Raw genomic sequence first — 26628 nt, 5'->3', positions numbered from 1 at the left:
TTCTAGATGAATTAAACTAATCATTGTGTGAAGCAATACAACATTTTTTCAAGAACATATTCCCCCATTATTACATGAATGGAAAATATACTGTACCAAATTAAAATATTTCATATAATTTGCATTGGACTCAAATGGAGCTAATGATGTCAAATTCAGAGCTGTAATTGACTGAAGAAGGACAAAAGATTTAATTATACAATTTGAGCTCTTTTGTCACATATTCAGATCATCTTCCTTTCTGCTGGAAGTTACACAAGTAATAAAACAGTGTTGTCTTCCGTCTTTTCCAGACAAGGAAAGAATGAAGGTGCTCTTTTGTTAGTGACTGAGAAGAGCACTTTCTCACTCAGTGCTTCCTATCATTGTAGCGTAGGAATAGCTAAAATGAAGCCCAGGTAACCAGGACATTTTGAAAATAAAAGGCAAGGTGAGTCTCTTTTTATGGCGTTAGCTTTAATGTATATAAGAATGTATGTAGACCCAATAACCCTATGGGTACCTATACATGCAAGTCAGGATATAGACTCCTAGACAGCACTTAAACATCTGTAGTGAAGGATATTAATGATCTTTGAATAACTTGCTATCCCAGTTGTATTGGGATAGCTAATGCTGGTTTTGACACTGAGTCGTAGCACACTGCTTACCAGTTAAGGATGTTTTGGGCATCTCTGGTCCTTAGATATGGTTTGGGTCCTGACTTATAAAAGTGGGTTCTGGTCTGTTCCAAGCGTGGTCTCCTCCGGTGTCCCTCAGGGTTCTGTACCGGGACCTGTTTTTTTCTTTATAGACTTGTTCCCACTTGGGTCAATTCTGTGATGTTGTGAGCTTTACTTTTCTATGAATGGTGCTCAGATAATTTTGTGTTTTAAACTATTAAAATACCTATTTCTGTGCACAAAACATTTATTCCTGATACTAAACATTTTAAGCATTTTATTGCATCTGAACAGAGAAGAGGGGCCACTAGGTTCTCTATGTCAATTATGAAAATTAAGGATGGTGTTTCGTGATAATGTGAAAAGCTATAATGTCATGTATCATTTAATTTAAAGTCTTTTTTATTCTAAATTTAACCTTTAGGCTAAATGTCAAGAATATTCCAGGATGAGTTTCTTCTATCTTGTTAATATTTCTCAACTGTGCAGAGAAGCTAGTCTGTTTTGGGCTGGACTGCAGGATTGAGGAACTAGATTCTGCTCCCGTCTGCTCTTAAATGTGAGATTGAGGAACTAGTGTCTGCTCCTGTCTGCTCTGGACTGTGGGATTGAGGAACTAGTGTCTGCTCCTGTCTGCTATGGGCTGGATTGTGGGATTGAGGAACTAGTGTCTGCTCCTGTCTGCTCTGGACTGTGGGATTGAGGAACTAGTGTCTGCTCCTGTCTGCTCTGAGCTGGACTGTGGGATTGAGGAACTAGTGTCTGCTCCTGTCTGCTATGGGCTGTATTGTGGGATTGAGGAACTAGTGTCTGCTCCTGTCTGCTCTGAACTGTGGGATTGAGGAACTAGTGTCTGCTCCTGTCTGCTCTGAGCTGGACTGTGGGATTGAGGAGCTAGTGTCTGCTCCTGTCTGCTCTGAGCTGGACTGTGGGATTGAGGAACTAGTGTCTGCTCTGAGCTGGACTGTGGGATTGAGGAACTAGTGTCTGCTCCTGTCTGCTCTGAACTGTGGGATTGAGGAACTAGTGTCTGCTCCTGTCTGCTCTGGACTGTGGGATTGAGGAACTAGTGTCTGCTCCTGTCTGCTCTGGACTGTGGGATTGAGGAATTAGTGTCTGCTCCTGTCTGCTCTGAGCTGGACTGTGGGATTGAGAAGCTAGTGTCTGCTCCTGTCTGCTCTGAACTGTGGGATTGAGGAACTAGTGTCTGCTCCTGTCTGCTCTTAACTGTGGGATTGAGGAACTAGTGTCTGCTCAGAGCTGTACTGTGGGATTGAGGAACTAGTGTCTGCTCCTGTCTGCTCTGAACTGTGGGATTGAGGAACTAGTGTCTGCTCCTGTCTGCTCTGAGCTGGACTGTGGGATTGAGGAGCTAGTGTCTGCTCCTGTCTGCTCTGGACTGTGGGATTGAGGAATTAGTGTCTGCTCCTGTCTCCTCTGAGCTGGACTGTGGGATTGAGGAACTAGTGTCTGCTCTGAGCTGGACTGTGGGATTGAGGAACTAGTGTCTGCTCCTGTCTGCTCTGAACTGTGGGATTGAGGAACTAGTGTCTGCTCCTGTCTGCTCTGGACTGTGGGATTGAGGAACTTGTGTCTGCTCCTGTCTGCTCTGAGCTGGACTGTGGGATTGAGGAACTAGTGTCTGCTCCTGTCTGCTCTGAACTGTGGGATTGAGGAACTAGTGTCTGCTCCTGTCTGCTCTGGACTGTGGGATTGAGGAATTAGTGTCTGCTCCTGTCTGCTCTGAGCTGGACTGTGGGATTGAGGAGCTAGTGTCTGCTCCTGTCTGCTCTGAACTGTGGGATTGAGGAACTAGTGTCTGCTCCTGTCTGCTCTTAACTGTGGGATTGAGGAACTAGTGTCTGCTCTGAGCTGGACTGTGGGATTGAGGAACTAGTGTCTGCTCCTGTCTGCTCTGAACTGTGGGATTGAGGAACTAGTGTCTGCTCCTGTCTGCTCTGAGCTGGACTGTGGGATTGAGGAGCTAGTGTCTGCTCCTGTCTGCTCTGAGCTGGACTGTGGGATTGAGGAACTAGTGTCTGCTCTGAGCTGGACTGTGGGATTGAGGAGCTAGTGTCTGCTCCTGTCTGCTCTGAGCTGGACTGTGGGATTGAGGAACTAGTGTCTGCTCCTGTCTGCTCTGAACTGTGGGATTGAGGAGCTAGTGTCTGCTCCTGTCTGCTCTGAGCTGGACTGTGGGATTGAGGAGCTAGTGTCTGCTCCTGTCTGCTCTGAGCTGGACTGTGGGATTGAGGAACTAGTGTCTGCTCTGAGCTGGACTGTGGGATTGAGGAGCTAGTGTCTGCTCCTGTCTGCTCTGAGCTGGACTGTGGGATTGAGGAACTAGTGTCTGCTCCTGTCTGCTCTGAACTGTGGGATTGAGGAGCTAGTGTCTGCTCCTGTCTGCTCTGGACTGTGGGATTGAGGAACTAGTGTCTGTTCCTGTCTGCTCTGAGCTGGACTGTGGGATTGAGGAGCTAGTGTCTGCTCCTGTCTGCTCTGGACTGTGGGATTGAGGAATTAGTGTCTGCTCCTGTCTGCTCTGAGCTGGACTGTGGGATTGAGGAGCTAGTGTCTGCTCCTGTCTGCTCTGAACTGTGGGATTGAGGAACTAGTGTCTGCTCCTGTCTGCTCTTAACTGTGGGATTGAGGAACTAGTGTCTGCTCTGAGCTGGACTGTGGGATTGAGGAACTAGTGTCTGCTCCTGTCTGCTCTGAACTGTGGGATTGAGGAACTAGTGTCTGCTCCTGTCTGCTCTGAGCTGGACTGTGGGATTGAGGAGCTAGTGTCTGCTCCTGTCTGCTCTGAGCTGGACTGTGGGATTGAGGAACTAGTGTCTGCTCTGAGCTGGACTGTGGGATTGAGGAGCTAGTGTCTGCTCCTGTCTGCTCTGAGCTGGACTGTGGGATTGAGGAACTAGTGTCTGCTCCTGTCTGCTCTGAACTGTGGGATTGAGGAGCTAGTGTCTGCTCCTGTCTGCTCTGGACTGTGGGATTGAGGAACTAGTGTCTGTTCCTGTCTGCTCTGAGCTGGACTGTGGGATTGAGGAGCTAGTGTCTGCTCCTGTCTGCTCTGAACTGTGGGATTGAGGAACTAGTGTCTGCTCCTGTCTGCTCTGGACTGTGGGATTGAGGAACTAGTGTCTGCTCCTGTCTGCTCTGCACTGAACTGCAGGATTGCCAGTCTTGCTCAAGCATCAAAGAATTACACAACCTTCTGTTTCTTTATAGATCTGCAGCTGGGGTCTTCTCCCGGTCATAATCTGGTATTAATATATCTTTATTCTGTCTTGCCATTTCTGTACCAGCTTCTATTCTGGAGAAATTTTAAAATTCTTCTTTTGATTTTACATTTGTCCTTGAAAGCTCTCTCTTTCATATCTTCACTTGTTACAGCTACTGGATTGGGGTGTCAGGTTCCTTTCCTGTATACTTTCAAATCATGGCTCATCCTTTCCACTTAGACCAGAAGGGCTGAGCCCTGGTGTGTTTAAACATCATGTCTAGGACCTTGTTTGCTTTCACTGGCATTTTTATATAGTCCTACTTTTGTTTTTTTTTACTGTAACTTAATTTATGATATTCCCAGTATTACATTGTATCCTATGTGTCTTGCCCATCTCTTTGGAATATTTGTAATGTGGAAAGCGGTTTGTGAAAGTGCTTTGACATTTTCCAGGGGGAGTGTAATGGCAGATTTTGTCTGTGTTTCGCAGTCCAGCCATGAGCGCAGACCTAGGGAAAGCAGAGAGTCGCCAGCGCTCAGCAGTAGAGTGGTGGGGCGCACAGTCTTTCTCACTGGGGGTCCACACCAAACACACCTGAGACCCCAGAAAGCTGCTGACCGCAGAGCACTCCCTCACCATATGGAGGTGTGTGCCCGGCGCTCCTGAACTCCACCTGTGGTAGTGAAGGCATGGGATGGCTCTCATCTGGAATGTCTTCACAGGACATATGCTCCGTGCCTGGGGCCTAACTGCGAATCCTTCGATGTGCTGGATTTTTAAAAGACTTGAAAAATATCCACACAGCTCCCTCTTCACAGGATCCTCCATAGCTGGGAAAATAGAGCACAACAGTTTTTGTTTTACAAAAGCAACATAAACAGTTAAAACAGCACCAGAAACGCTGATGCACAAACGGCCGTCGGTTTTCAATGGCTGCTCTGTCCGATACAGGGTCATGATGACCCTCACCCCCTGGACGCTGCACGGGGAAGGACACATGTGGGACCAGGCGGCGCACATCTTACACACCCCAGCAGTATGTCTGAACTGCAGGAAGAAACTGGAGAAAACCCTCTCTGCCACACAGAGAACGTGCAGACTGGACTCCCCATAGGAGGCTCCTCTGGCCAGGATCGAACCCAGGACTCAGGAGCTGTGAGACAGACAGCAGGGCTGACTGCCCACCATGCTTACAGTGGTCAGTAATGTGTCCCATTGGGCAGCCAGCTGACCCCCAGCAGGTGAGCTCCATGGCAGGTGGGCCTGAAACAGAAGAAAAGACTCTAGTGAAGAGCTGCTGTCTGGGGTTGAGAAGGATCTGTATCTTACAGTAGTAGGTCCTCCTGGCAAAGGACATCTCACTGCAGCTGCTGTGCATCTGTTAGACACACTGAGAAACACACTACCAGGTGGGTTATTATGGGATGGATTAGAGGATTAGAGGAATGGGAGCAGCCCTGCAGTTTAGAGAAGTGGTTCTTGTTATCTGCTGGGAGAGAAAACAAACAGAACAGAAAAACAGAATTCCAGTTGTTAAAAATCAAACACAGTCTGGGTGCCCAGATGTGAAGGACACAGTTTGTATCCCTCTGTGACAGCACTATCCCCAAGGTAGTTACAGTCAACACAGCGTATTTATAAAGATGATAGCAAATCGGTGGACGTTAACACTGAGCGTCTCATATTCCAGTTGTGCTGCTAAATGATCTGAAAACCCAAGCGCCATCAACACCCAGAGGAGAATTCCCAGGATTTCTCAGGGAGACTCTGCCCATTTCTGCTTTTGGGACTTTTTCCCATCGCACATCTGTCCTTGCAGACCCCTGGAGTGAACATCCCGGAAGAGTGGCAGCTGTTCAGCTCACTCGGGATTAGCTCTTGTTTCCTTGGTTTTCCTCCAGGAATCCTCTCGGAGATGTCAGCAGTCCTGTGCCCGCTGCTGTTGAGGGTACGAGCAGTGCTACTAGCAGAAGCAACTAGAAAATAAGGCAGGAGAGATCTGGAAGGGGGGCAGCACGATGGCACAGTTATCAGCATGCTGCTTCACAGCGCTGGTACCCTGGGCTTAACTACAGACATGAGAAGCTGTATGTTCTCCCCGTGTTTGTGAAAGTTTCCTCTGGGTTCTCTGGTTTCCTCCCAGAGTCCAATGACATTTTGGTGAGTCAATTGACTTCTGGTGAAATGTAGCCCTGGTGTGAGTGTGTGTGTCCGTGTGTCTGCCCTGTGATGGACTGGTGTCCTGTCCAGGGTGTACCTCTCCTTGCAACTCTTGCTTGTCAGGACAGACCCAGGTTCCCCTGCCACCCTGAAGTGGATGAAATGGTTATAGCTGAAGTCAGGCTGCCAGTGTAAAGACTGATCGGTATAAGTCCACCAATTTTCTGGAAGGTGCGTTGTCATCATCATCATCATTATCATCATCATCATATTTTTTTCACTCCATTTAAAGTTTCTTTCAGTGGGCACTGAAATTTGTGTTTAGAATTCCATCTTGTACTGAATTACCCAACAAAAAAGTACACCTCTTGAATAACATTCAGCACATAACAGGACAATCCTTGTTTTTCTGCACATAAACGTCAAAATGGCCCTGGTCAGAGGCACGAGTGTGAGTCATGTGTTGGGCAAGATGCAGGCCTATACCTGCTAATTAATTATCTGTTAAGCTAAAAAAGGGAAATTTGTTGCATACAACATGGAGAACCCAAATAAACAAAAGCAAAGGATTGTCTCACAGTGAAAGAAACAACAACCACCATACAGATTAATCTATATCATTTCAGTTATCTTTCAATACTCGCTCTCCTTTCAGAAACTACTCCTGCATTAGATGGAACGGAATGGATACAATCCTTCAGGAAAATGGCCACAGCTGCAGAGATGTAAGAAACATTCAAAGCTGCTGTTCTCTTCAAAGATGGAGAAAATTACTACAGCAGGAAAAAAAAAAAGTTTTTTTTTCGATTTAAGAAAAATCCTGAATAGAAGCAATTACCCCAGAATAACCTGAGCAGATGGACTGTTTTCCTTTGTATCCAGTGTTGAGATATCTTGTAGCCACAAGCATTCCTGCTTGAAGGCAAATCCAGATGTTCGTGTTGCTTGAAGATATGTGCTGGGTAGTTGCAAACAGCTGGGAGCCAGGCTTGGCCAGGAGGATTCAATTAGCTGTGGTTCAGTGCTCCTGGGACCCTGTACAACAGTGACTGCAGGGCCTAGTGGGCATCCCTTGGTCCTCTGTGTCCAGATGCCTCATGCAGGTAGCAGCTGGAATTGCCAGAGGGAGTGAAGGAACGTTCCTGAGTCCCGAGGACTTGCCAGGAGCTGCCTTGGACAGCACAGGCCTCTGCAGGCGGTGATTGAAGTCACTCACTCATCAAGCAATCAAGAGCCTATTCACCGGACGTGCTTATGAAGAATCCGAGACGAATTTTGGCAGTCGGGGATTGCAGCAGGCAGGCAGCTTTCTTGCAAAGTCTAATTAGTGAAAGCCAGTCCACTGGCTTTCTCAACCCCATCTGCAGGGACAAAGGTGGCTTTAATGCAAATTGGAGATGGACTCTGCTTCAGTGTCATCTGGCCGATTGCACTGTTTTCCAGCAGGTCTGAGAACATTACCTAGAGCTGAAACAGGCCACGCCACCTTTTAGAACAAAACTCCAGCTGCTGCTATATATAATGGACCAGTAGGTGGCACTCTACCCTCCAGACCAGTGGCTCTAGGCCATAGCCCAAGCACTCATTGAAGAATCCATGTCACTATCTGGGAGACAGGTGGCCGGGCTAAAGTTTTATTCAAATCCGTGCAAGTCATTTCCCTCACTAGTTGAATTCACGCAGCAATACCTCTCTTCTGCTCTTGGTATGCTGCGTAGCTGAGCTCTGGGCGAAGCAGCCTCCCAGAAACTGACCCTGCCTCAGAAGCACTGACACCCCTGGTTTACCCCAGTTACCTGCACAGCACTCGCATGCTCTCCTCACCGAAACACACTGCAGATAGTCCTGCTGCTGTCAAACTGAGCTGAGTCCCGTTGGATGAAGTTTTTCCCAGCAGTACTTTTTTCACAGTAGTCTTTCCTCCTTATCATGAGATTGCAGTTGCCTTCTGGTATATTTACCAAAGTCAAATAACTAAATTCTTGATCATTTCATTTTAAATCAATCGGTGAGTCAGTGTGACAGGTGAAGCTCGTATTTTTAACTTGTGGAATGAACTAATTCATTTTGCTAGTAGTTCGGGTGGGTAGCTGCGTCAGCATACGTAAGTCTGCAAAAACAGCCCTCGGATCATCAACTCGACCAAGAACTCCTGGTCCCACAACTGCATTCCTTTGGTGCTTCCCTACCACTCTAACACACTTTCTGTCCCCAGGACCATTATTAACAACTACTCCATTCTACAGTAGAGGGTGCGATCCCTCCATCGGTACCCTTTTTTCTAACCGCCCAATCATCTCTTACCGCCGACCACCCAGTCTACGTAAACGTCTGGTTCACAGCTCCCTTGACCGCCCTCAACAATCATCTCCACCAGGTGCTTTGCTGCATCATCTGCAAATATATATCTAACACCACACTCATTCAGGGCCCCTCAGGTCAATTCCGGATCTCCCAGACGACATCCTCATTTACTGTATCTCCTGCAAAAAAATCCCAGCTATCTACGCTGGGGAAACTGGAAGGAGACTAGGAGACCTCTTCAGAGAACATGTTAGGGCTGTGAAGGTGAAAGATTTCTCCAAGCCCATAGTTTCTCATTTCACCTCAGACGGCCATGATCACACCGGTCTCTCTGTCTCTGTTCCCAAAGAAGGGTTTCTCAACTCCCACAGCAGAAAGACGACAGTAACGAAACTCATCCTGAAACTAGGTTCACACCGTCCCCCTTCTCTCAACGACAGACTTATTTTCATGTGATCTTCTCTATTCTCATGCAGGTTTGACTTCAGACCTTTCTTCACCTCTCTCCACTTTGCACTTCCTGAGTGGCCCCTCCTGCCTCCTCCCCTCTCCCAGCTTTTGTTCTTCTGTGCTGTTTAATCTCTGCTGTCTGCCCTGTCTTTCTCACACCTGAAGAAGGCTTCACAGCCGAAACGTTGTTTTCTCTCTTCTCTTTTCAGCAAGGGAATAAACCGATTGCCTATTCATTTTGCTATATTGGTGTCTTTGCCAGGCAGTACAAGCTGAGACTTCCATTATACAAAAGCACCACAGGGTGTGAAAACAAAAGTGTGGTCAAGATCTGATTTTATGCTGGTGGCCACAACGTCATGTGTCGCAGTCAAAGGAATGAACTATAGTCAAGGACCGACCTTTTTTAACGCAGATGCACAGAGAAAATCAAATGTTATCATGTCTGTGATGCAAGATATCTCAACACTTGTAAGCTACTGTGTGAAAAAAAACATCTTTAAAAAAGGAAATTCAATGCAAATCATTTAGAAATAAAATTCAGTAAATAAAATGCTCAAAGCAGTCTACAATTACGGGTGTATTTACAGGACTTTGAAATAAAAGGTGATTTAAAGTCTCACGGTAAAACTAGTGAAGAGAACTGTGCAGTTCAGATGTGTCTGTGGGTACAGGACTCCCTCCTCCAGCAACACGGTTCACATCAGGCTGGAGAGCATTGACTCCCATCTAGTTTACAGTGATGTGTAGTATAACTATGTAAACATCTCACAAGAATATACAGCACGTCTGTACTGAATATACTGTACCTGTGTAATGAATATTATCTACAGTAAGTGTGTGATGAAGATACTGTACAGTACCTGTGTAATGAATATACAGTAAGTGTGTAATGAATATTCCCTACAGTACGTGTGTGATGAATATATACACCTGTGTAATATATATTCTCTACAGTATGTATGTAATGAATATACAGTAGCTGTGTAATGAATATTCTCTACAGTAAGTGTGTAATGAATATACTGTACAGTACGTGTGTGATGAATATACTGTACCTGTGTAATGAATATTATCTACAGTAAGTGTGTGATGAATATGCTGTACAGTACCTGTGTATTGAATATACAGTAAGTGTGCAATGAATATTCTCTACAATACTAGAGTGTGATGAATATACAGTAAGTGTGTAATGAATATTCTCTACAGTAAGTGTGTGATGAATATGCTGTACAGTACCTGTGTATTGAATATACAGTAAGTGTGTAATGAATATTCTCTAGAATACTAGAGTGTGATGAATAAACTGTACCTGTGTAATGAATATTCTCTACAGTACGTGTGTGATGAATATGCTGTACCAGTGTAATGAATATTCTCTACAGTATGTGTGTGATGAATATGCTGTACCTGTGTAAGTATTGTATTTGGGGGTTCATTTTCACGACACCTTTCAGGAACACATCTGCCCTGCACATCGAGGACGGCCTACAAGAATGAGAAACAAGCCCTACCGTTTGAACTACTGGAGGCTTCCACTGCCTGGAAACCTGATAATCGCTTCTGTCGTTTTTTAGCGTTCTGTAAAATTGTAACGGAATTTTAATGCTTTTAAAATGAGGGGACAAAAGGCTGGAGAGGAGAGGGCTGGAGCAGCTGCCTCCACAGCCCCAGCTCCGGGGCCGAGGGGGCCCCGGGGGGACGGTGTTGGAACAGGGAGAGGGCCGGCCGGGGGGCCGGGGACGACTTGAAAAGGAAAACCTCTGTAGTGGAGACCTGGGCTCATCGGCTCTCTTCTGCTTCGCTTGATCGGGGCCAGAAGTGTCCTCCCGCACAACACAACCTGGAGCCCCCCGGTCGGCCCCCCCGACGGTACCTGAGCTGCTCCCCTCACCCCCCCACCCCCGGGGGATTGTCCTAATTCTGCTCCAGCAGCTCAGGTTTCCGGTTAGGACAAGACCCTGAAATCCCAAGACTTCTTTTAGAGACCGAGTGTGTCTGGTGATGGGGCTGTGCTTACGGCTACTGGCGCGACTTTATTACAGAGTGTGTGCAGAGAGTAAACAGCCTCTGTATTTATCTCGGGCTGTGTCTGCACAGTCGAGAAATTGAAAGTTAGTTTCTTTCGCTGCTGGCAGTGCCGCTCCTTTCTAAATCAAAGAGCAGCCTTGCTTTTCAAGAGATTGGAAGAGCTGCATGTAGCTAGGGAACTGAAAGCCGTTTTAAAAGCTTACACTCAAGAGCCTACCATTTATTTTAATAGTCTTGAGTGAAGTGCCAGTGAAATATGGGGAAACTTGAACCACACCTGCCAAGTTTGAAAAATAATTGGTCCTACAGTTTTTGCCCAGCAACAGTTTGCAGTGTAGGATGCATAAAGACAAGAGAAACATACAGTAGTGTGGAGGCCACTCTAGTCTGATCAGGATCTCTGTTTTGCTGCTCTGTAGTCAAGTTCTTACTAGGACGATAACTATCATATTTGGAGTTAACAGGCCAAGCAGTGTTGAACAGAGGCAGTTAGTGCTAGAGCGTGCTGTTTGCCAAGGTTGTGATGCTCTAGTGTGGGCAAATAAACATATCTCTGCCACTGGTGAGGCACATTTCTGAAGCAGGTCTTGGTGTTCATGTTGGCTGGTACAGAAGTTGCCAGACAATTGAAGTCTCAATTTTGATTGAAAACTTTTGGTAGTAAAATGGCGGCCAGGCGGCAGTTGTGATTGACAATGGAGCCCCATTTCACCACATGTTAACTGGAGGGGCAGGAAAGGGTAACTGCTGGCCAGACAGTCCTTGGACAGGAACAGTGTGTGTAAAAGGCCAGCTGGCACCAAGCACTTGACCTGAGAGCAGGGAACATTCACAGCAAACGAGCTTTGATTGCAGTTGTTTAGAGTTAATTGATCAAGCACTTTTTAAACAGCAGGTGTTGTTGTTACACACTAAATGTTGACAACTAAGTAAAAGAAATGGTTGTCAAACAGCATCGCACAGGAACACAGTTTTCATGTATTTTCGACCTCACTAGAGCTATACTTGTTCTAGTTTAGAGTTAATTGGCCAAACAGCTTTTTGCAGAGCAGGGAGCCTGATGGGCTGTATTTTTTCAACATGGGTGAAAACAAAAATTATAATAGCAATTTTTCGACAGAAATCTGACGAGTTTGAGTTCAATCAGGAAGACGCTGACATGGTTTTGCAGCTCCCAGGTCAGGCTGCCATCATGGCTGACACAGACTGGACGGCGGGTCTTCTCCAGCGCACGCGCCTGGTCTGGAGTCGCTCAACTCCGAGTACGAGCGGCTACAAACTTGAGGGAAAAAAAATGGAAATCCTTGCGACTTCCACCACTTGCAAGCCTAAAAATAATTTCCTGGTGTACAGGCTTAGTTTTACTGGTGTTTATCAGCTGACTTGAGTTCCTTTCTTTCCAGGCATGTCATTACGGTTGATCATGCCTGCTTCTGCTTTGGGTGACTTAATTGTCTAAGAACCTCAATAAATTCAGCAGCAGGACGAGGCCCTTTGTGCTGGCTCATTCATGCTCGCTAACACGCAGGGCTGAGGTGATGGGGATGTCAGGGTCCAGCGAGTCAATACATCCCTGCACGTGAGTACACAAACTCCAGACAAGCAAGGGCCTGCTGTCTTCAGCAGCGCTGTACTGAAAGAATGACACTCCAGAGAGTCTGGACACAAGCAGGACCCCACGGACAGGCAGACAGATGTCCCTCAACACTGGGCGTCCTGCTCTGAGACCTGTCTCAGCTCACCTCTGCAGCATCACAAATCACTGTCATTCACAGAAGAGAGCAGCCTGTGAGGAAAATGCCTCAAGACTTCTGTGCAATATTTTCATATCTTTTAATGCTGAGTGTCAGACCCACTGTGACTGAGAGTCAGGCTAGCAGAGCATCTTGCCCGCGTTTCTGTGTGTTTGATAGGATTTCTATCAAAGTCTCCAGTCCCTTTCCCGATCAACACCATACTTTTAATGGGATGGCCCATAGATCGACAATGTGCACCGGCCTGTATGGTTGTCTTAAATCAGGATTTGCTCCTTCAGAAGAAAGAAGGTATCAATATCAGTATCAGTAAAATAAACACCTGAATAAATGAAGTGCTAGCTGGGGCTTGGATAGTCAATTCAATTAAATTTCTTTTTATATAGCGCCTTTCACAACAGGGTTGCCCCAAGGCGCTTAACAAAGCAAGTGACCGTACATGTTGTGAATACAGAACAGAAAAGACCAGAAGACAGCAGAGGAGAGGAACCAAAAACTCCTTAGTAAGGAGAAAAAAAACCTCTAGGTGTCCAAGGTCAACTGGCTGCCCAACCCCCTTGGGCATTCTAACGTTATGCATTAACATTATACAATTAAAAAAAGGAATAAATGAATGTGGCCCTGTAACAAAAGGCTTTACCGCCAGCTGTTTTTTTATTAATGTGTGGAATATCATTCCAGTTTGTGTGGATGTCTCACAGCCTTTGTGTCCTGGATTCGGCTCTGCACTGTGGCACCTGTCTGTGTGAAGTCTGCATGTTTCTATGGGTTGCTGCCACTAATTACCAAGTATAAATGGCTTTCTGACGATGGATGCTGGACTTCCTTTGGAATTCAGTGTATATTGATATTCCCTTACATTGGCATGTTTTTGCTAATATGTCATCTAAATAATGTGTTGGTCTTTTGGCTTTAAAATGGTGCTCTCTCAGATGTTTAACAATTCTGTGAGAAGACAAGCGAATCTGCATTAACTGTCCTCGTCTGTGGAAATCCCAAGGCCGAGGTAAGAACATCCGTCACCAATGTTTTTTCTTCGAATTGTGTCACTTTAACAGAGCTTGAAAATGAAAATATACGAGGCATCATAATTGAATAAAAATGAAAAAAAAAAGATTAAAAATGATGTCTCCCCTCATGCGTGCGTTTGTTCAGCACGCGAGCGAGGCTTTTATTTTTACGCGCGCTTTTCCCGAGACGGTGCAGAGCAGAAGCCGCGCGCTCGCGAGTTCTACCCCCTGCTCCTGGCGGGGGGGGGGGGGGGTGGCAGACTGAGCCCCCCCCGGTCCGCGCACCCCCTCTGTTCCGTGCCGCCTGGCGTCCCTGCTCCCCGCGAGCAGGCAGCCGGCCAGCCCACAACATTCCGCAGCTCCGATGTCCGGCTGGCAGCAGGGCCGTCTCGTCCCAGCCGGGGGGCCGGGGGGCCGGGGGGCCCAGACATGCTGCAGCTCAGCTTTTTCATGCCGGTCCAGGAGAGACGCCGCGGAGGCATGTGTTCTGGTTTGCCGAGGGGGCATCTGGGTAGATAACAGCTGCACACAGAGAGGAGGGGAGGCCGGGGCGCCGCAGCATTGACCCGCAAAGGTGTGCAGGACAGCTTCTCCATTTGGCAGTGCCAGGACAGAAGCGCCCGTTCTGGTTCACAAGCCACACTCGGGCTCCAGCTCCTGCCGGGAATCACAGAGGAAGAAGGGAAAGCAAAAACGAAACAGCAACTCAATAACAGGCAACATAGATGCATGATGCAAATTCCTGCTCGTTGTGTGCCTTGGCAGGAACGTGTTGCAGTTCATCTCCACATGTCTTAATTTAATTCTGGCATTGCCTAACATAATTTAGTATTCATTTTAGGTTATCTGTAAATTACTTCCTGTTCAGTTTAAGATCAGCCAGTTTAATTCAGTTGTGAGAGAATGGACAGGATGGCACTTTCCAGATGTCTTACAATGAGCCGGAAATCCACAGTGCTCAGAGATCCTATCACTTCCAGAGGCCTGGGATTGTCAATGGATAGCTCAAGGAAGAGCATGGGGCTCAGGGTGGATGAAGCACTGATATAGTTGTCTTGCAAAGCAGCTTTTTTTAACTGCCTAATCTGTATGTCATCCAGGTCTGGGAATGAGTATTAAAGCCCTTTCCAGATCCAGCAATGCTGAAAGGCCTGCAGCACTGGTCTGATAAAAATCTCTTAAGTGCAGAATTGAGAGCCTCTGGGAGCCAGAGTGTGTGAGATGAGACTGTAGACAGACAGCCAGTCCATCTGTGAGATCTAGAGCTTCACCACGTCATGCTCCTGGCCTGGGAAACACAGTCCACTGACTCCATGCACTGGAGTGGTTTAGGTCCTACACTGAGCAAGGGGACTGAAAGTAAGTCTACCTGATAGGTTGTGATTGTGGTCTCTGTGTCTCCACCTGTGGCCTGGTCCTGGAGGACTGCTGTGTCTACTGGCTCTGCATCATCTCCAGTGCCGATAGGTGACTGAATCTGATCCACTTGCTTGTTAAAAATTGATTTTAACTTGTTTCTGTGCTCAGTCCTGAGTCCCAACAATATGCAACTGTAGGGCTCCCAGCACCTTCATTGTACAAATGTTTAAGCAGTGTCTCCTCAACTTTCAACATGCTTGATCAATTGCTAATGAACAGACACAGGTGGCAATGACACCATATCACTTCCCATAACGAGCGTTATTTTCCTCTGTGGTCTAATCTGTTAACATTTCAGGCAACAGAAGTGCATGAAGGCAGGCCTGGTACAACTACAAATCCCACTTGACATTTTATGTGCTGAAGGAAATTTACAGATACACACTAATGAGAAAACTGAAATTAAGAGCTTGAGCTCCAGGCCCAGGGTTGGGAGCCATTGAAACATTGGAATTATCTGGCTTTCCATATCTAATGGCACAAACCTCAGCTCCAGTTCAAAGCAGAGCTGCTAACAGGGGTGAATGTTTGAGTGTGCTCCATTGTGTGCTTCATATTTTCTCACAGTTCTTCAGTTCTTTCTGCGCGCTCATTAAGGCAGGGGTTTTTGTGTTTTGTTTCACGGGGGTCAAGATTGTTCTGTGATGTGCTGTCCTGCTTAAAATAGTTTCCCCTCGAATAAAGGGCTCTGAAATAACAGAGGTGTTGGGATGACAAAACGAAATGTGGTCAACACTGCCACAGCACACATCAGGCTCTTCACCACAGCTTTGTTCCAAGTGGAGAAAGGAAATCACATTCGGGAAAAGTGCAGTTATTTCATTTAGGGACAAATCAATGGAAAAGCAGGAGCTGGACTCCACCTTTAAATTCCAGGTCTCGTGTCCGTCTCCTGGCAGCGAGTCTTGTCTGCTGTGTTTCTGCTGTCTGTTCACCCTGTTTTCCCAACAGACAGCTGCTGCTCAGTTCTGGCTGTGGAATCCGAGACACGTGGGTAGATCAAAGTTTCGATTTTATCTGGGTTGTGCTTTGAAAACCTTCTGCTTCCATGGTCAAATGTTTGTGCACCTTCTCTGCAAGACACTTGACAAATGAAACTTGTCAAACAGGCAGCTGGACACGCTGAAACTTTATTACATGTCCAGTTGACGACCACACTCTTGATACATTACGAGAACCCTGCACTTGTCATTTGATTAATTAGTTAAAGGAGTTCCCAAACTTAATGGGGTGCACATGCATAGTACAGTATTTAATCATGATAAACAGGAGACTAACTGTGTGAGCCAGGCTTTATACAGTGCTGTATATAGATTTTTAGATTTAAATAGATGGCACTTGTGTCTGGAGCTACTGAGGTCCCCATGTGTCCCAATAACGGAGCTATGAACTGTGCGGCACAGATTATTGACTTGGAAAGTCTGAATGTGGAAACCTCAGTAATGGGCTAGCTGCTGTCTGGCGGTCCCTGTGATGTGAACTGAGGATAAAGGAAGTGGTAATATCTCAGCAGCTGTGCAGCGATCGATACTGCTGGCCACCAGAGCCAGCCAGCCTCATGCCCTGCTTGCCAGGGGTGGTTTAAGCTGGTGAGATGAGTTCCTTAAACGGGCCGTCACAATAATTAAGAATGTTGCCAGAGCAACAGCATCATTACCATAAGAAACGAAAAGACCAGGGTTAGTGTTTTGTGAGTGTGATGAGAAATCAATGTTAATATACTTAAAATAAAGTGTTGCAGGTATCTGGAGATCTTTGCCTGCAGTAGTTTAGATTTCAAGGTGCTGTCTGCTCCATGCAGTGATAATAATAAGAGTCCTGGCATCGCTGTGGTTGAAGCAGCCAGTTGTGCTGTCCAGCTGTCCTGCAGCTGGAGGGATGGCAGCACTACTCCCTCTGGACCACACGTTCCGAAGCGATGCCCAGAAGCTGTGAGCTGTGGAAAACATAGTCATTCACGTATTCAGCCGAAGCTCCCGACTTCACTGGAAACCACCAACTCCAAAACCATGTTAAAACAGCTGGACTATCAAGAATCCCCATCCATGACTGGGGTTTTCCTGCCCAGCTCCGCTCAGAGGTCTCCCTTGCAAAAGTGAGATTCATCTGAATGGGTTTCTGGTTAAATTACACACCAGCACACGAGCGGGGTTACGAGTGCACTGTCCTGGGGACCAGTGAACACAAGTGCTGAGCGGGAAATATCTGGGCATACGGTATCTGGAGGCGGGCAGGGAATGCTTCATATGGCCCAGTCCCATCTTCGACACGGGTGCGAGCGTTGAGCTCTGACAGTGCACTCAGAAGTGCCCGATTCCTGGCAGCCAGCGAGTGTCACTCCTCCTTGTTCTCCTCAACATCAAATCCAGAAGCCACTCCACAGCAAACAGTGGCAGTGACAGGTCCTGTTGTCCTCGGGCCTGGTGTCCCCCAGCTCTTCACCTGCTGGCGATCCAGGTGCTGTGAGTTCTGCTCGGTCCGAGTCTTTGGAAATTGGAATGTTTCATTCTGGTTATAGGATCTTTGTTGGGAACATTATGTTTTCAATCATTTAAAGCTTGTGGAAAACTAAAAATGTCTTTTTCATCTATCTGTATTACTGTGCTGTAGACAGAACGGTTGTGCACTGGTTGACATTGCTGCCTCACAGTGCTGGGCTCAATTCCTGGGGATCTATCTGTGAGGAGTTTGCATGTTCCCCTCGTGTTTGTATGGGTTTCCTCCGGGTGGTCTAGTTTCCTCCTACACTCCTAAGACATGCTGGTAGGTGAATGGACTTCTGGGAAAGTTGGCCGTGTGTGTGTGTGTGTGTGTGTGTGTGTGTGTGTGTGTGTGTGTGTGTGTGTGTGTGTGTGTGTGTGCGCGCGTGCGCGCTGCGATGGACTGGAGTCTTGTCCAGGCTGTACCCTGCCTTGTTGCTTGCTGGGATAGACACCAGCTGCCCTGTGACCATGAATCGGAAAAAAGCTGTTAGAAAATGGATTTATTTATACACTGCAGTTCTGCTCTGTGCTCTCTGTATGTACGGTATATGTATAACCGATTAGTCTTGTGCAGGAGTTCAGCCATTGCTGTTGAGGTGTACTGTAGCTGTGGATTGCAATTCAGTGCCATTCTGACGCACAGCAGCCCCCTAAACGGTGACAGCGCTGTGAAACATTAATTATCTAGAGCCGCGTTTTTGCAGGAATAAAAATAGACTGATTAAATCAGAGGCATTCTGTGAGTTCGGATCCACCACATCAGCTTTTTCCTTGTTTTCTTTTTCTTACTGCAACCTCAGGTCGAGTCATCTCCGATAGCGAGGCAGCCTGTAGAACGCAGGACGCATGATGAAATCACTGCTTCATATTTTGTCTTTAGTCAAGTTTAACCCCCAAAACACAAGCAGGAGAGTGCTGTTTGTGTATGATATAAGAAGAGCGTTGGAGGGGAGAGTGTGATGGATCATTTTCTCATCTTCATGAAAAGGGTTCAGTAATACTAGTGCCACTGTTGCTTTTGACTGCTACTCAAACAGGGGAGTTTAATAAATCATTATTGGTCATGTGTGTTCGTTCAGCTTCACAGTAATGCATACAGGCTAGAGATGCTAGAGACGCACTATGGCCTCAACAACAACATGGTGCTGGAGAGCACAAGTTTGTGAGAGTGCCAAGAAGCATAATATTGACATGAGATTCACCATTAGAAGAGTAGGGCTACTACTATTTTAATATTTGTTTTGGTTCTTTTTGAATTTCGAACTATCACTCACGTAAGGGATGAAGCCTCTTCTCTACAAAGGAAAGAAAATAGCCACCAGGATGTTGATGCTAATTTGTCACAAGCTGCTGTCTTAACACAATAGCAGAGCTTGTTATATATTTTAAATATTTCCTTAGAAATGTACTTTTTAAATGAATCCGTTTCCTTAGAAAGGTACTTTTTAAATGAATCACATACTGTAGTCACTCACTCTTCATGCACATGATTAAAGTAAACTGTTTTTATCTGCGATTTTTTCCCTATACAGGTTTTACATTCAGTCTTCTTTTATGCTTGATGTTGGCAATTAAGTGGTCTTTTCTTTTTTGTGCTAAAGACGTTCATACAGTTCTAACTCATGTTTTGCTACAAAATAAAACCAAATAAAATCGTATTGTAGCTGTGCGGATTAGGTGCTGTCCTTCTGCCTTCTGCTGGTTCTCTGTCCAAACAGGCAAGATTCAGAATGAGCCAGGACAGCCGGCCCATAATCTGTTTCCAGAATTTCCCTCATCGATACAGGACACTGTTCCCCTAGACAAACTGGAAACGGAGTCGCGTATTTTGACCTACTAGTTTCTGAAGCAGCACGCTGTGAAGAGGAGTTAAATATGGGTGTTCCACTGTCAAAAGGGGTGCTGTGGTGGCTCTGTGGCTCAGGATCTGTGCCTGTGGCTGGAAGGTTGCCGGTTCAAATCCTGTGGCTAGGAGAGGAATCCTACTCTGTTGGGCCCCTGAGCAAGGCCCTTAACCCCAACTGCTCCAAGGGTGCTGTATAAATGGCTGGCCCTGCGCTCTGACCCCAAGCTTCTCTCACCCTGTCTGTGTGTCTCATGGAGAGCAAGCTGGGGTTTGTGAAAAGACAAATTCCTCATGCAAGAAATTGTATAGGGCCAATAAAGTGATCTTATCTTATCTTTAAAGGCCATTCCAGCCCTGTGACTGCTGTGTGTCCTGGCTCAGGCAGGCTGACTCGGGGGGGGCTTCTTCCTTCCTCTCGGCTGCTGGCAGTTTTTGCAGCTGGTTTCCCAGCCGACAAGCACCTGAACTCATCTTCTGCGGCGCCTTCAGGTAGGTCTGTAAACAGGGCCACTGCGTGGCTCAGGTAGTGGAGCAGGGGTGCAGCTAGAACACGGTCTGCCATCTCCTGGGACCCTGCTGAGACTGCTAGAATCATCACAGCTTCTTCACGACTTCCAAACGCACCCCTTTTCCCAAGGGCATCTTGACTTACATTTAGCCCCACATCAAGGGGCTTTCACCAGCGCTGAAGCTGCTGTCACAAGGCTGCATTTCAGCCCGAGCAGTGCTTTTAGTTTTTTTTTCCTGTTTCACCTGTTGGCATGCTGGCTCCTTCACAGGCAGAGCTCCAGCACTGGCACTGGCACAGTGTAGCTCAGCTGGGTCCTGAACTGCAGCCCCGTGGACCGGACAGGCACCCCAGTCCCGGGTGGGGAGGCGTGAGGAGGAGCGTGACGGGAGGGCGCTCGCTCATCCGCCTCTTCCCGAGCATCCCGGTGCATCCCCAGGGCTCGTGCGTCCGCGCTCCCCGAGCAGCCGGCCGCGGCGGGCTCTCGCGAGTGTAAGCCGGGGGAGGAAGGGGGGGGCCGCGCGTGTGCGTGTGTGTGCGGGGGTGGGGGAGAGGCTGGGGGCCCGAGCGAGCCGGCCGCGCCGCAGACGGAGCAGAGGCGGAGAGGCAGAGGGAAGCCGCCCGGCGAGCCGTCGCGGGGCGTGACGTCACGAGTTTTCCTGAAAGTCAACAACAGCAGCAGCAGCAGCAGACGCGGAGCGGCAGAGCCCGGGGCTGGGAGGAGCTGCCGCCGCTCGTGTGCCTGCCGTTATTTCCACGTTATCGCTCGTCTCCTCGGCTTCCCGAGGCGGGTAGCGGCGCGTCGACGCGGCTCCTTCGGCTCGACTGTGCGTGACGGGCGGCTCGGCGTAGGGGAGGCTGCCGCAGGGCTGAACCCGTAGGTCTCCCCATCACCGCCAGTCAGGTAATGAATGGTCCCGGTGTCGGTGAGGGTGATGAGGAGGGTGAGGGTGAGGGTGAGGGTGTGGGTGTGCGGCAGCAGCTCCGGCAGCGCTCCGCGGGTCGAGCGCTGCCCCTGCCCGAGTGCGGGGCTGGTCCGCCGCGGAGGAGCGCGTCGGCCGGGGTGGGAGCAGCGGCGAGTCCGGGATGCTGCGGCCGCGGGGGTCGGGAGAGCCGGGAGAGGAGGAGGAGGAGGAGTTCCTCCGGCTCTGGCCTACTACTGCGTGTTTGCACAGCCCCGCTCGCCGTGGCCATTCTGTTGTTGTGTCTCCCCCCCCCTCCTCCTCCTCCTCCTCCTCCTCCTCCCGCACTCGCGGTATCTATGGCAGCCCGGCCGCGCGGACCGTGCTCTTCCTCCTCGCGCCGCGCTCGGGGCTCGGCGGCTCGCGGGGGTGCGGGTCCGCGAGGACGGACGGAGGGAGGGATGGATGCTGCAGAGACCCCTTCCTCCTCCTCCTCCTCCTCCTCTTCCTCCCGGCTCTGCGCTGCTGGCGCAACGGTTGTGTTTTTCATGTGGTTCTGGTGGAGGGTTCGGGGGTTGATCTCTCTATCCCGTGTGCTGTTACACGGCGAGGCGGCCCCCCGGCCCCCGGCCCCCGGCCCGGTCTGCGCTGTCGGGCCGAGCCGTTCCGGCCGGTATTGTCTCACGGCCATTAGCGCTTGTTGGTAAACGAGCAGGACGGGATGGTAAACAAATCTGCCTCCGACGGCTCAGCGGCGGTGTCTCTCAGACACCGTGCTGTCTCCGCCTGTTATTGTTGCCTTCTTCAGCGCAGAGGTACCACTGCCTTCTCGGCGTCTCATTTCCCTGCCTGCAAGGAGCAGCCCTGCTTGGGATCTGTGGAAACGGGCGACATTGAAGCATGTAGCCTAGGCCTGTCTCCCGCCTCTAACGGCACTGACAGGCGTATTATTCTTTGTTTTTCGTGACACTGTAGCCGTTTAATAATTCATGCGGGGAAGACGACGGGCTGTAACGAGTGTGGAGTGCGGAGGGGACAGCGGTGTTGGTGATGGTCGATACCCGGCCGCGGCGGTGTGCGCGCAGGCCCGTGTCGGCGTTGGTCTGCTCAGGCTGCCCCAGAGACGGACAGTCCGTCCTGTCCGCGCCGGCTGGCCAGTGGGGTCACTTTCCCATCGTGTAGGTTCGAAGCATGGTGTGTGTGTGTGTATATATGTATTAAAATGTTATTTATAGAACAGCAAATCCTTGGGCCTCTCTAGATAATGATGCCTCTCATCTGGGTGCCCAGAGTATTGTTTTTTGTGAAAGTCTGATTTATAACGTTGTAGACCTGCTGAACAGAATAGGTTTGAGAAGGGAGCTGCGTCAGCATGCGCAGGCTGCAAAGAAGCAGGTACAGGTCCGTTTCCATCCTGGAAGGAAAAGAAACACCTGTCACACCTGAAGGAGGCTCCACAGACGAGACATTGTTTCTTTACCTTTCAGTCTGGAATGAACCTGTTCCCTCTACTGCATGGAATAGCCACAGATTGGCTTCTCTTCCTGTGGACAAAATCCCCAAATTGAGCAGATGTACTATGAGCACAGTTCTTGAAAGAGTGGTTTGGGTTCTACAGAGAACCCTGTACAGGTATTGCACTGATGGCTGTATATTGTCAGGACTGTATTGCTTGTACAGCTGGAAGAAAGTACGAAGTCTCTCTCTCTCTCACTCTCTCACTCTTCCTTGCTTCACTGGAAAAAAGTGATGCTGCTGAGTTCTGCAAGTCGCTGTTCCAGCTGCTGCTAAATCGCTGGAGGAGGCAGTCTGGTAATGTGCGCTGATCATACTAGGAGGGTGTGATGATCTTGTGTCCTGAGATGGGCTGTCCCAGGTGTGACAGGCTGCTCCAGGTGTGAGGGTACTGGGAAGCCGTGATGATCATGCCCTGAGATGGGCTGCCCAAGGTGTGACAGGCTGCTCCAGGTGTGAGGGTACTAGGAAGCTGTGATGATCATGCCCTGAGATGGGCTGCTCCAGGTGTGACAGGCTGCTCCAGGTGTGACAGGGTGCCTCTGTCCCTTCGCTGTGTGAAGCTTGCATGGTTTCAGAGGCGCCAGCCGAGTTCTTGAGACAGGCTCTCTGATTGATGGCGAGAGTTTTCCCAGTGGCTTCGGTGTGGTCTGTCAGAAGAGTTCCTGACTGAAGACCAGTTGGGGTCTTCAGGGTTTCGTCTAGATGCTATACTCATGTACAGGTCTCGCTGGCTTATCGTACGGTGCCTTGACTGATCATGAGCGGCGCTGTATAAAATGGTGAGGATTGTTGGTGCACCTTCGTGGCTGCCAAGCCTGAAGAGCAGGCCGTGCTTCATGGGATATGTAGAGCGTGTTAAGCCTCTGTTATAGCAGGTGGCGGATAATTACAACATTCCTCTGCCCCTCTTGTGTGGGTGGGATGGGCCCAACTGCTCTCTGAGCCAGTGGAGATCCACCGGCCCCGGCATTTACCCAGTCCACTCACTGCTACACCTGTGCAGGGCAGCAGTGTGGAGCAGTGCTCCGGGTTCGGGGCTCTCAGCTGGTAGGCTGCGGGTTTGAATCCCAGGTGGGACACAGCTGTTAAACATTTGAGCATAGATTGAGACTGAACCTAATGTACCGGAATTGTTCCAGTCCAATACCCAGCTGTTTAAATGGGTGCACATGTAAGCAAAAAAAGTATCTTCCAAATATGTAAATATCCTGTACATTAGCATGTTGTTTAACATTGTACACATGAACGTGGAAAAGAACACAAGCATTTGCAACATTGCAGATTACACAAACCCTTCCATGACAGTCAGTGCAGGCTGAACACGAATGGTTCCAAGCAAGATGAGGCCATCCTGCCCTTCTAGCCCATTTAATTGTAGTAAATTCATCCCAAGCTCTTATCCAGCTGTTTCCTGAAAGAAAAGGGTATCGGGGCATCATCTTCAACAACATGGCTGGGCAGCTTGTTCCAGGCTCATTCCAGACTTGGTATAAAGAAGTATCTCCTGATAGAGATAGAGCTCTCTCCACACACAGAGAGATAGAGCCCTCTCACTCTACTGAAGACCAGGCTCCCCTATACAGAGAGATAGAGCCCTCTCACTCTACTGAAGACCAGGCTCCCCACACAGAGAGATAGAGCCCTCTTACTCTACTGAAGACCAGGCTCCACACACAGAGAGATAGAGCCCTCTCACCCTACTGAAGACCAGGCTCCACACACAGAGAGATAGAGCCCTCTCACCCTACTGAAGACCAGGCTCCACACACGGAGAGATAGAGCCCTCTCACCCTACTGAAGACCAGGCTCCACACACGGAGAGATAGAGCCCTCTCACCCTACTGAAGACCAGGCTCCCCTATACAGAGAGATAGAGCCCTCTCACTCTACTGAAGACCAGGCTCCACACACACAGAGAGAGAGAGAGCCCTCTCACCCTACTGGAGACCAGGCTCCACACACAGAGACAGAGAGCCCTCTCACCCTACTGAAGACCAGGCTCCCCACACAGTGAGATAGAGCCCTCTCACCCTACTGGAGACCAGGCTCCCCACACAGAGAGATAGAGCCCTCTCACCCTACTGAAGACCAGGCTCCACACACAGTGAGATAGAGCCCTCTCACCCTACTGAAGACCAGGCTCCACACACAGTGAGATAGAGCCCTCTCACCCTACTGAAGACCAGGCTCCCCACACAGTGAGATAGAGCCCTCTCACCCTACTGAAGACCAGGCTCCCCAGACAGTGAGATAGAGCCCTCTCACTCTGCAACTATGGAGAATTTTTAAACTTGGCTTATCTTTTCCCTGTAACTTATATTTATTGTAACTTGCTTTTCTTTTTGACTGAGATCTGGCTTGTGCGGTGCGGTGCGGTGCGGTGCGTGTTGGGGTCACGCGGCAGGAGCGTGGATTGTGCCGGCGGTGGTCATGGAGGGGGGGTTCCCCTTCTTGCCCCTCCACTGCGCCTCCACTCTGGGGCTTCCGGCTGGCGAGAAGGCCGAGCCCAAGCGCTGGCTGCTGCAAGCTCGCTTGCTTTATTTTGAATATGTTTGCATAGAAAGATTGTGAAATATTTCCTTTACTGCTTTGTGAGTCCATGTTGCCCTGGGACCTGCAGCTGGAATATCTTGAATCGGAATGCAGCACGGCGGGAGTCTTATCCTTGTCCCTGATGTTGCTCACTGTTTGGCTACTTAACTTTCTGCTGCCTCCTTTGCGTTAGCCTGGGTAAAGCCCTCACAGGCACGCTAGCTAAACCTATGAGTGTGCACATTGATGCCTCCCTCTTCTGTTAAAATATTATGTTAATATAATAATCGGTTTGTTTGGGAATCTAAAATGCTGAAGTGAAGACCTGTTACCCTTGTCAGGAAAGCTGTATTTGGCCGAAAGCAACATTTTAGTTTGAGGAAACAAGCCCGGAGTTTCAGCCTAGTAACCCAGTTTGCTTGCGAACCGCTCAGACATGAATGGGCCTCGCTGGCAGCGCTCATTCAGAATGTGTCTCTCTTCCTCCTTTCCCTGCGAGAGGGGCCTGGCTTTCTGCTGCTGGAGGGCAGAGTCTTCGGAACGGTGCTGTGCTGCTCTGTGCTGCGGTGCCCAGGTTTGCTCCAGTCTTCTGAGGTTTCTGTCTGTGTGGGCCGGGGAGACCCCGGAGCACAGAGGCCGCCAAGCCTTGCGATGTAAATGTGTTGCGTGACATTGGCAGGAGACCCCTTCTTGAACTCGATTGCCTTCTACAACCTTCTTTCCAGTCCAAACCGTGTTGATGTTGGATAGTGGGGAATTGTCTGTGAAAATGTGCTACTATTATTTTTAAAGTGCTTCTCTTCTTGGTCTCAGGTTACAGAGCTTCTGAATCATGCAGGTTTTTTTTGTCATAATTGCACAGGGGAAGCAGCGCAGTGAAACCTGATAGCCTGTCACTGCTGTGGTGCCCGAGTTAAAGAACAGGTCGGCTGAGGACACTTCAGCCTGTATCCTGGAAGTAAAAACAAATGGTTCTGCTCCTCGAGCATCTCTTCATAAAGACTGGACCCGCAGAGCCGCCGACTGGGCCAGCTGGCACATGGGTGACTGGTCTTCAGCCTGTTCTGGTCCACAACTGTAGAGCAGCAGGAGGAGCCAGGAGCTCCGGCCTGTTTGCCTTTATGAGTCTTTGTTCAAAACCCCAAAGTGTGTTTTCGCATTGTTTCAGTTAGTCGAATGTTGTATTATTTGTCCACTTGCTGCATTAGATGTTTCTGTGTTGGACGCATTCCACACACAGCAGCATGAGATGTTCGCTCTTGCTTTCAGAGTAACACCAGAGATATGGCTGGTGTGCATTTTACTACATTTAAGGTCTATGCTGATCTTAATTCCTCCCCTCTGACCATATCTCCTGCAGCACCAGCTGTAGCTGCGCATGAGCAGGTCAGAGACTCTCGTGTGGAATGAGCTCTTTTTTCTCTTTGTTAAAATGACTTTATTTTCATCTGTTTGTTGCTGACCTAAAAGCTGTGGACTGCCTGGGGGATTGACTCCACACACTGGGAGCCTGTATTGTTTTGTTTTTTAAAAACAGAAGTAATTGTAATGAGATGATGAGGTGAAAAAGCTGCAGACTGTTGTTGTGCCCTGCATGTGTGCAGACAGCACTCCTGTCTGTGTAGCTGCTTGGGGGAGTTCACACTGCCCTCCCTTCCTGTATCTTGAGCTAAACCTTCACTGAGGTGAGGAGTGTTGCATCTCCGTTCCTGTTAGCCTTTCTGTTTTAATGCAACAATATTGACCAACTTGTTGCGTTTCTGATTTTTTAACTAGGTTTGTTGAATTGAGAGTTTAGTGATTTTTCACACTCTGCAGCCTA

At 48.6% G+C, this 26628-nt stretch overlaps 1 protein-coding gene across 1 annotated transcript in view; it reads left to right on the top strand.

Annotated features, from left to right (window-relative positions):
* Positions 1-20543: 20543 nt before the first annotated feature.
* LOC148819849 (RAC-gamma serine/threonine-protein kinase) overlaps positions 20544-26628 on the top strand; it is a 98940-nt gene continuing 92855 nt past the window's right edge. The window contains exon 1 of the mRNA XM_088933784.1: positions 20544-20758. The gene's annotated coding sequence lies outside the window, so the exon portion shown is untranslated. The remainder of the gene's footprint in view (positions 20759-26628) is intronic.

Source organism: Atractosteus spatula, chromosome 15 (assembly GCF_055471065.1).
Source record: "Atractosteus spatula isolate fAtrSpa1 chromosome 15, fAtrSpa1.hap1, whole genome shotgun sequence".
NCBI lineage: Eukaryota > Metazoa > Chordata > Actinopteri > Semionotiformes > Lepisosteidae > Atractosteus > Atractosteus spatula.
The sequence above is the reverse complement of the archived record's forward strand: the minus strand, read 5'-3'. Positions and strand labels throughout refer to the sequence as shown.